This window comes from Colobus angolensis, unplaced genomic scaffold (genome assembly GCF_000951035.1).
Source record: "Colobus angolensis palliatus isolate OR3802 unplaced genomic scaffold, Cang.pa_1.0 Scaffold188, whole genome shotgun sequence".
NCBI classification, from domain to species: domain Eukaryota; kingdom Metazoa; phylum Chordata; class Mammalia; order Primates; family Cercopithecidae; genus Colobus; species Colobus angolensis.
Window position 1 is genome coordinate 3,831,806 of NW_012115021.1, and position 11,702 is coordinate 3,843,507.

An 11,702-nucleotide genomic window follows, 5' to 3' on the forward strand; every position below is an offset into this window, starting at 1 on the left:
CTCCAGCGTGGGCGACAGAGAGACTCCGTCTCAAAAAAAAAAAAAAAAAAAAAAAACCCTCTTGAGACTAGGAAACCAAGCCAAGAATTCACCTCAGACTTCACCTGCAATACCTATAGGTTTAAGTGAATTCCTTTCTTCTCAAGGCCCCTAAAATACCCTAAGGTTCTTGGGACTGCCAGGAAGTGACATTGATTACTCATCTGTAAAACTGGGAGAATTATAAGCCATGTACCAGGCTGGTTTTTCCAAGAGGACTTTGTAAGCATTGGTTCCATAAAGTCAGCCTGAGCTCCTTAAAACTGTCCGTTCGTATCTGATTCTATGCATCATTCTCAAGTGTGACATTCTAGTCAAAGCCTTGACAATATAATTTTTCCAATTGTGTCCTGTTACAAGAACAGTTTCTTATTGAACTCATGTGAATAATTATATTGTCATGGGAAGAGGAACTCTTAGTTTCCAAATTATGAAGAGACTAGGCAGGAAGAAAAGATAAATATTTCATTATGAGTTATAGATATCTTAAGAGCAAAGGGAAAGGGGTTCCTTATATTCAGAAAATGGAATGTTAGAGAACCAGCAATATTCCAAATAAAAGTCACACAAATCATAATCCTTCTTGGTCAGTTTATTCAGTCTCATGTAATTAATTCTCACTCTACTTGATCTTGGGTTAGCAATTTTATGAACCCACTAGCTTCTTTACTAGAGATCCAGAACTCCTTCCTCTGTCCAGTGGTATGGTCTCAAAGTTATGTAAGCAATGCCATCAGAAGATTGTACCCTAGAGTGCCTGTCATAGTCCTTTCCATGGGTCTATGAGACAGTCACTTTTTGCTGAAGATGAGGCACTCTGGCTTGTAGGTGATTGCAAATGCTTTCAGAGAAAAATAAGAGTAAAACAAAAACTATCTGTGGAGGACAAAAGAATTAAAATAGCAGTGGTTAAAGATCTGACGAGAGTTCATTTGACAAGGAAATTTGGTTATTTCTGTGGCATATAACAGTTTAAAATAAGAACCAGAATAATGACTGATAACATTATACCAGGATGTATCATGGGCAGCAAGGATATTGACAAATTGCTAGGAAGTTTATACAATTTCTGGCATAATTTCATTAATAAGATTTACTCAGTCAGGCGCCGTGGCTCACGCCAGTAATCCCAGCACTTTGGGAGGCTGAGGCAGGCAGATCACGAGGTCAGGACATCAAGACCATCCTGGCTAACATGGTGAAACCCCATCTCTACTAAAAATACAAAAAAATTAGCTGGGCGTGGTGGCAGGTGCCTGTAGTCCCAGCTACTCTGGAGGCTGAGGTAGAAGAATGGCCTGAACCTGGGAGGCGGAGCTTGCAGTGAGCTGAGATTGCACCACTGCACTCCAGCCTGGGCGATGGAGCGAGACTCCATCTCAAAAAACAAACAAACAAACAAAAAACAAAAACAAAAACAAAAACCAAGAAAACATTTACTCATGCTAATATTACCTAGGGAAGGTTAAGCATCTCTTCTTAATTGACAATGCTTTTTATGCAACTCAACATTTTAAATAAACCTAATTTTTTAAAGAAAAATTTATTTTTACAAAGTGAAAGAACAAATCCTTTAGGATTTTCCCAGGGTCCTTTGGGAAAACTCAAAGTCAGTTTGAGATCAGTAAAATTTAACTTACAATTGATTTGGGTCGGCTGGGTGCGGTGGCTCATGCCTGTAATCCCAGCATGTTGGGAGGCCGAGACATGTGGATCACCTGAGGTTAGGAGTTCAATACCAGCCTGGCCAACGTGGTGAAACCCTGTCTCTACTAAAAATACAAAAATTAGCTGGGCATGGTGGCGGGCACCTATAATCCTAGCTACTGGGGAGGCTGAGGCAGGAGAATCGTTTGAACTCAGGAGGTGGGAGTTGCAGTGAACCGAGATCACACCACTGCACTCCAGCTTGGGTGACAGAGCAAGACTCCATCTCAAAAAAAAAAAAAAGTGAAAAACCTCAATCCTCTTAAATAATCAAGAACATGATAAAGATTAACATAAAGCACAGAATCTTTTTCATCTAGGTGGGTTACTTAAAAAGTAAAGAAAAACCTCTTATAATCTCTTATTAACAGCAGATCAGCAATCCAATAATACTTTGTCATTTTTAACAGAGATAAAACCAAATTGTATCAGTGTATTTTTGATATTGTAAGTTCATTTCTTTCTTTTTATTTATTTATTTTTGAGACAGAGTTTTGCTCTTGGTGCCCAGGCTGGAGCGCAATGGCGTGATCTCGGCTCACCACAACCTCCAGCCCTCGTGTTCAAGCAATCCTCCTGCTTCAGCCTCCCGAGTAGCTGGGATTACAGGCATGTGCCACCATGCCCGGCTAATTTTCTAATTTTAGTAGAGACAGGGTTTCTCCATGTTGGTCAAGCTGGTCTCGAACTCCCGACCTCAGGTGATCCACCCAACTTGGGCCTCCCAAAGTGCTGGGGTTACAGGCATGAGTCACCGCGCCTGGCCTGAATTTCATTTCTTTAAAAACCTTATAAATAAATCCATCAGACATTAGTTAACTTGGACCACATATGATTCCTTTTCCAAGATTCCTTTTCTGTAAGCTTTCTACAACCTTTTTAGCCACTTTATTGTGGTATTATTGACACACAGAAAGCTGTACATATTTAATGTATACAACTTGATGAGTTTACATATAAGCATTCAACTGTGAAATCATCACCACAATCTATGCCATAAGCCTATCCATCACCTTCAAAAGTTTCCTCCACCATCTTTATCATCTTTTTCATGTGATAAGAACACTTAACATAAGAGACTTCCCCTTAGAAAATTTTAAAATGTACAACATAGTATTGTAAAATATAAGCACTATGCTGTACAGATCTCTAGGACTTACTTATTCTGTATAACTGAAACTGTGAACCCTTTGACAAATACCTTCACATTTCCTCCTTCACCAATACCCTGGCAAGCACCATGTTACTCTCTGCTTATATGACTTTGGGTAGTACAGACATTTTAACAATATTCATTATTCCAATGCATTAACACAGAATATCTTTGTATTTACTAATATCTGTTTTAATTTCTTTCATTAATGTCTTATAGTTTTCAGTGTGTAAGTCTTTCACTTCTTTGGTTGAGTTTGTTCCCAAGTATTTTATTCTTTTTGATGATATTGTAAACAGTATTGATTTCTTATCTTTCTGTATAGATAGTTCATTGTAAGTATATAGGAATGCAACTGATTTTTGTACGTTGATTTTGTATTGTGGAACTCTTCTGAATTTGGTCATTAGTTCTGGAGTTTTTTTAGGTGTTTTTAGGGTTTTCTACATATAAGATTATGTCATCTGCAAACAGAGGTAATTTTACTTTTTTCTTTCCAATTTGGATGCTGATATGATTTGGCTGTCCCCACCCAAATCTCATTTTGAATTGTAAGCTCCTATAATCCCCACATGTTGTGGGAGGGACCCTGTGGGAGGTAATTACATCATTCCTGTGCTGTTCTCATAATAGTGAATAAGTCTCACAAGATCTGATGGCTTTATAAAGAGGAATTCTCCTGCACACATTCTTGCCTACCGCCATGTAACACGTGCTTTTGCTCTTCCTTCACCTTCTGCCATGATTGTGAGGCCTCCCCAGCCATGCTGAATTGTGAGTCAATTAAACCTCTTTCCTTTATAAATTACCAAGTCTCAGGCATATCTTTATTTGCAGCATGAGAACAGATTAATACAGATGCCTTTTATTTATTTTTCCTGCCTAATTTCTCTGGCTAGGCCTTCCAGTACTATGTTGAATAGAAGTGGTAAGAGCAGGCATCAAGGTCTTTTTCCAAATCTTAGAGGAAAAGTTTTTAATTTTTCACCATTGAATATGATGTTAGCTGTGAGTTTTTCATATGTGGCCTTTATTGTGATAGTTAAGTTCTTTCTACACTTAATTTATTGAAAGATTTTATCATAAAATGGTGTTAAATTTTGCCAAATGCTTTTCCTGCATGTATTGAAATGATTATGTAATTTTATCCTTCATTCTGTTAATGCAGTGTATCACATTGATTGATTTGCACACATTGAACCATCTTTTCATCCCAGGGCACAAGTCTCACTTGGTCATAGTAAATGATCCTTTTAATATGCTGTTGAATTCTGTTTGCTAATATTTTGTTGAGGATTTTTGCATATATGTTCATCAAGGATAATGACCTATAGTTTCCTTTTCTTGTGATGTCTTTGTCTGGCTTTCATATCAGGGTGATGTTGACCTCATGAAATGAGTTTGGAAGGGTTCTCTGTTCTACTTTTGGAAGAGTTTAGAAAGAATTGATATTAATTCTTCTTTAAATGTTTGACAGAATTGACTTGGGAAGCCATCTGATTCTGGGCTTTAATTTCTTGAATGGTTTTTGATTATTGATTCAATCTCATTTGTTACTGGTCTGTTAACAATTTCTATTTTTTCTTGATTTAGTCTTGGTAGGTTTTATATTTCTGGGAATTTATCTATTTCTTCTAGATTATCCAGTTTGTTGGTGTATAACTGTTCATAATAGTTCCTTATGATCTTTTTATTTCTATGGCTTCCATTGCAGTGTCTTCTCTTTAATTTCTGATTTTTATTATTCGAGTCCTCTTTTTTTTTCTTAGACTAGCTAAAGTTTTGTCAATTTTGTATTTTCAAAACACCAACCTTTAGTTTCATCACATTTTCTATTGTTTCTCTATTCTCTATTTCATTTATTTCTCTTTAATCTTTATTATTTCCTCTTTCTGCTAACTTTAGACTTAGTTTGCTCTTCTTTTTCTAGTTCCTTGAGGTGTAAAGTTAGGTTGTTTATTTGATGTCTTCTTTTATAATGTAGGCATTTACCAGCATAAAATTCCCTCAGTACTACTTTTACTGCATCCCATAAGTTTTGTTATGTTATGTTTTCATTTTCATTGATCTTGAGATATTTTCCTTTGATTTCTTTTTTGACCCAATGGTTGTTTAAAAATGTTTAATATCCACTTATTTTTAAATTGTGCTGTTTTTCTTTTGTTATTGATTTCTACTTTCATTCCATTGTGGTCAGAAAATATACTTGAAATGATTTCAATCTTCTTAAATTTGTTAAGACTTGTTTTGTGACCTAGCATATGATCTGTCCTGCAGAATGTTCCATGAGTGCTTCAGAATGTATATTCTGCTGCTATTGGGTGAAATGATCTGTATATGCCTGTTAGGTCTGTTTGTCTATTTGGTCTATACTGTTGTTCATATCTGATATTTCCTTATTGATTTTCTGTCTGGGTGATCTATTAATTATTAAAAGTAGTGCCCTGTTTCAACAAAAAAATTAAAAATTAGCTGAACGTGGTGGTATGTGTCTGTGGCCACAGCTATTCAGGAGGCTGAGGTGGGAGGACTACTTGAGCCCAGGAGGTCGAGGCTGTAGTGAGCCATGATCATGCCATTCCACTACAGTCTGGGTGACAGAGTGAGACCATGTCTCAATAATAATAATAAATAAAAACAAAAGTGGGGTATTGAAGTCTCCTACTATTATTATATTACTGTCTATTTCTTCCTTCAGATTTGTAAATGCTTGCATTATGTATTTTGGTGCTCTGATGTTGGGTGCATATTTATTTATAATTGTTATATCTTCTTATCAAATTGACCTTTTATCATTGTATAAGTTTCTTTGTCTCTTGTGACATTTTTTGACTTAATGTCTAATTATCTAAGTATAGCCGGTTATACTTTCTTGGTTACCATTTATATGGAATATCTTGTTTAATCCCTTCACTTTCAGCCTATGTGCACCCTTAAATCTAAAGTGAGTCTTTTGTGGATATCATATACTTGGAACGTGTTTCTTATCCATTCAGTTACTCCTTATCATTATTATTATTATTATTATTTTATTTATTTATTTTTTTTTAGAGATTGGGTTTTACTATGTTGCCCAGACTGGACTTGAACTCCTGGGCTTAAACCATCCTCCTAGCTCAGTCTCCTGAGTAGCTGGGACTACAGATGCATATCACTGCACCTGGCCATATCTTTTTATTGATAACTTTAATCCATATACATTTAAAGCAATTATTCATAGGTACAGACTTATTATTGCCATTTCATTATTTGTTTTCTGTCAGTTTTGTGATTATTTTGTTCCTCTCTTTTTCTTTTGCTATCTTTCTTTTGATTTGATTTCTTTGTAGTAATATATAGTCTACGTTGAAACAACACAGGGATGTTACATTAATCTATATTTGTCTATATATTTACTTTTACCAGTGAGAGATATACTTGCATTTGCTTTCATGTTTCTCTTTAGTGTTCTTTCATTTCAACTCGAAGAACTCCCTTTACTCTATTTAGCGTTTCTTGTAAGGCAGGTCTAGTGGTGACAAACTTAATCAGTTTTTGTTTTTCGAGGGAAGTCTTTGTGTCTTCCTCATTTTTGAAGGACAGTTTTATCAAGTATAGTATTCTTGGTTGGCCAGGATTTTTTCCTGTTGGCTCTTTGAACATGTCATTCCACTCTCTCTTGTCCTCCAAGGTTTCTGCTGAGAAGTCCGCTGATAGTCTTATGGAGGCTCCTTTGTAAGTAACAAGTCATCTTTCTCTTGCTGCTTTCAAAATTCTTCCTTTGTCTTTGACTTTTGACAATTTAATTATAATGTATCTCAGTGTAGACCTCTTTAAGTTCAGTCTTTTAGGGTTCTTTAGATTTCATGAATCTGGATGTTCATTTTTCTCCTCAGATTTGGGAAGCTTTCATCCATTATTTTTAAAAATAAGCTTTTGCCTTTTTCTCTTCCTTCTTTACTTCTGGAATTGCCATAACGTCTAAATTAGTTCACTTGATGGTGTTCCATAAGTTCCATAGGCTTTCTTCACTCTTTTTTTTTTAATTCTTTTTTCTTTGTTCCTCTGACTGGATAATTTCAAATGATCTGTCTTCAAGTTCATTGATTCTTTCTTCTGTTCAATCAAGCATATGTGTGATGTTCTCTATTGAATTTTCAGTTCAGTCATTTTATTCCTCAGCTCCAGAATTTCTATTTGATTCTTTATGATTTCTATCTATTTAACTTCTCATTTTGTTAATGTATTATTTTTCTGACTTCATTTACTTTTCTGTGTTCTCTTGTAGATCACCGAGCTTCTTTAAGATGATTAGTTTGAATTCTTTGTCAGAAAATGTGTAGATCTACATTTCTTTGAGGTCAGTCACTGAAGTTTTATTTGGTTCTCTGTTGGTGTTATGTTTTTCCAATTCTTCATGTTCCTTGTGGCTTTATGTTGGTGTCTGCACATTTGAAGAAGCAGTCACCTCTTTTAATCTTTATGAACTGGCTTCATTAGGGAAAGAACCTTACCAGTCAACCCTGCTAGAGATTCTGGGTGTCTCTCAAAACTTTTCTATGGATGCACCTGTTCTATTCTTCTTGCCCCTTTCTAGAGGAGAAGTCTTAGGATTTTAGGTCTTCTCTCAATCCTGCAGAGCCATGCCAGGTTCTGAGAACTGTTTAATTCTTTTCCCAAGGTCAGTGCACCAAGATGTCGGAAAAATGGGTGCTAGCTCCAGTTCTGTCCCTCCCCCCGGAATAATCAGTCACAAGGTTGTAAACCTTCTCCAAATTCTGCAGTTGAGCCAGCTGCAGAGATCCATGCCAGCTTCTGGATATCTGTGTGCCATCTGTGAGGGCACATGAGGCACCAATTATGGGGGCATGTGCTAGCTGACTACTAAAGTCTGTGAGCTAGTTTGCTGCTGAGGTCTGTGGATGGGATGACCAGTGGGGTCCACAGGCTGGCTGGCAGGGTCTGCAGGCTGGTTGTTGAAATATGCTTGTCAGTTTGTTTGAGCACCTGTCCCTTTATTTTGTTCTTGGCTGCCCCCAGGCAATCTAGTCATACTGGTTCCCTCATCATTCTGTGTGAGGAGAGAGAGAAGCATTCTGGGCAGCACCCTCAAGGACTAGGGAAGCTGAATGCTCATGTCACCTTTTCTTTCCCCCTTACGAAAAATCACAGGCTGAGGGTGGGTCTCTCTTGGCCCTGAATTGTGCCAGCTTGGGAGAAAGATAATGCAGGTAAAGTGAAAATATTCTTCTTACCCTTTTTAGTGTGGGCATTCTCTAATTGTGTTCTCCACTAAGGTACTAGAGCCCGTCAGCTGGACTCTAGGTATTTTATTCTGTGGATAATTGTTGAATTGGTATTTCTGTGGCAATACAAGGGCCAGGAATTCCTATTCCTCCATCTTGCTGACATCACTCTTTTCCTACAATTTTTTATATCCATTTAATTTCTGTCCTACATTTTCCTCTTCATACTTTAGGACAAAATTATTTTTCCCTTAACAAATACGTGTCCTACATACCTTGTAGACTTTGCATACAGTTTCCCTTTGTCCTTATTGTCAAACTTTCATTCTACTTACATCAACTTAATACACATGGTCTTAACAATTATGCTTGGATTGTTTATAAAAATTTCTTAAGACATTAAACAAAGCTAGCCATTATCTCAAGTTATTTCCCTGATAAATATTTTTATAGCACATGCACATTAGGCAAGTATCAAAAATCAAAAACCTAAAAAAAATAAATACGTGAGTTTTCTGTTTTACTGCTGCTCTTGATACACATGAAGTAATGGATATCAACAAATTCATTTTCATGCATCTTTACTCATACATTTGTTTAGTTTGAATTTATAATTTTTGTAATTTTTATCATTTGGCAGAGGTAATATTACCTTATTTGAGTAGTAAACCCAAGTAGAATACAAATGTATATTCATATTATAAATAATGATAATTCAGGAGACATATCTGTTTTTATGAAACCAATATCACACTAGTTTTGTTTGCCAAAGATTTACCTAAACTGTATGTACCTGAAAAATATTTGGGTTCATTTCTATATTTCTGGGAGTTTTAGAAATATTTAATTTATGTAAGTGCTTATGTATATGTAAGCCAATTTGAATAGCACTTCTTTATGGGATTTTGTGAATTAACTTGGTAATACCATCTGGATGTAGGAAACTATCACATATACACATTTACATACTTAAGTGAACATATAAACAGACACAAATAGAAGCCGTCTAGCTTCCATTCTAAAATTTTAACCATGAGTCAGGTAAAAATACAGTAATATAAACTCACTAATATGGCTGGACAAGGTGGCTTATGCCTGTAATCCCAGCACTTTGGGAGGCTGAGGCAGGTGGATCACTTGAGGTCAGGAGTTTGAGACCAGCCTGGCCAACATGGTGAAACCCCATCTCTACTGAAAATACAAAAATTAGCCAGGTGTGGTGGCATGCATCTGTCATCCCAGCTACTCAGGAGGCTGAGGCAGGAGAATCTCTTGAACCCAGGAAGCAGAGGTTGCAGTGAGCCAAGATCATGCCACTGCACTCCAGCCTGGGCAACAGAGCAAGACTCTGTCTCAAAAAATAAATACATACATACATACATACATATATAAACTCACTAATTTATTTAAAATAGTTGGCTCTTTGCTCCACTTTATATTTTTATCTGAATTGTGTTTCTGTCAGATGAAAAAAGTTAAGGTTACCTGCTCAATAGGAGGCTAATGCTTTTTGCCAATATTTGCAGAGGAGATTATTAAGATTTTCTTTTGCCCTGATATATAATATTATGGAGGCTGTGGACCAAATTTTAGGTGAGGGATCTTTTGCAAATACCAAATGGCTGTCTGAGTGTTTCCAAAATTCATCTGAGTGAATAAAATATCCAGTCTGTTTCCGATTACTCTGTTTTTCTTTTTAGCCTTAGGTAGTTGCCATTAGGAGTCCCTGAGTCCATTGAGATCCCCACAATGGGAGGCAGGAGGACTAAAGTTCAAGTGACAATAGAGAATTGAGGGGCTGGAGTGGTACAGGAAAAGTCTGGCAGGGAGTGAACAGAGGGATAGAAGAGATAAAGGCATGAAGGGACTCAAGGGTACTGAATTGAAGACTTAAAGTGGTAAAAGGGGGAAGGAGAAGCAGAGGTGATGGGAAGGGAGAGGTCTTACAAGAGCTAGTTTGGGGAAGCCATTGAAGTTCTAGATTATTCTTAGTAAAATCATGCCAACAAGAAAGAAAGTGGACAGAATAAGTACCCTATTAGTGGAGCATACAGTCAACAGGAATTCCAGAAGGGAGGTTTCAGACATTCCTATGGGAGAAGCAAGATCAAATAAAAGGCACAGACAGACTTCACAAAGAGCCAACAAAAAATTTTCAGCACAGGAATCAGGTAATAAATTCCCACTTGAAACAAAGAGCCAGAAAGAAGGACTTTCAGCCCAAGAGTCAGGGAGTGAATATTTACTTGAAACAAGGAGCCAAGAAGACCTTCCAGCTCAGGGGGTGCCTTTCAAATAAAAAATGCTGAGATTCTATCCTAGCCTCAGAGCGTATATTCAGAATCTTAAGAATTCAAAATTGGTCCATACCCTGCTTCAATGGACTGGCATTCAGAGCATTAGCTCAGGAGTTGGAATACCAATGAATCTCTAATCTATCTTTACTTGGGGTCCTGGTGAGAGACTTAGGGATCCAATGATGATTCTGATCCTGTTTCACTCATAAGTCACCATAACTATTAAAGAAAAATTATTCTGATACTTGCTAAAATGGTAAGGAAGACTATTTAGGCCTATTGAGACAGTCATGAAGACTATCACAATAGGGGAGAGAGGTCAGGTTCAACTCGGAATATAACAAAGACAGATGGAGATTTGTAGCCAATGAGCAGAGTTGCAGTTGGGGAGTCAGTGGATGGAAAATTACTAAGAGGAAACGTCAACAGTATGGGGATTTTTGCTAATCCTACTTAACAGGATTCTTGCTGAAGGCAGGCCAGGGTGATCAGATATCAAAGGTGGAGAATGAGGAATTTGATCAGATATCAAAAGTAATCAGATTTCGAGGACAGGGAGATTCTCACTAAACTGACTTAGCAAGATTCTTGCTAAAACTGGGCTAGGCAGGTTGAATAAAAGGCCCAAGAATGAGGCCTAGTTGAAAAGAAGTTTCAGAGGAGCCTGTCTAAAGTTTGGTCAAAGAGAGAGTCTTTATCAACATGTGTTCACTTTACATCTGTATGAAAGTCATGATTGTACTTTCTTTGACAATTATCCCTTAATACAGCCAATGTTTTTGAAGATATTAGCATAGCACCTGGCACATTGTAAGCATTCAACAAAGTTGTTGTTGAGTTATTATGGCTGTTGCTGTTGTTATGTTGATATGAATCTATGTTCCAACAAGAAAAAGAGCTCAGCCCAGATGGTTCAAATGAAGAGACTTGAATGAAGAGATTACTTTATGAGCAGGGTAAAGGAACCAACAAGGGATATTAAAGCACCAAGAAACTATAATGAGCAACCAGTATCTTCCCTGTGCTAAAGGAGATGGGGAGGAAATAGTGTCACTGGATCCCAGTGAAAGCCTGAGCCATAGAAAAGGGGCCACCTATCAGGATATGTTGTTATGAAGAGATCCAGCTCTCGCCAGAGATGGAGTGCTGAAACAGGGAGAGACCAAGGGAAAAAAAAATTCTAAACTTTCTCTCTTATTGCCTTCTTTATCACCTGCTAGGCCCTCTCATTGGCTGAATCCAATTAGAAATCAGCTGGCAGGGGAGTGTGGGTGATGCAGT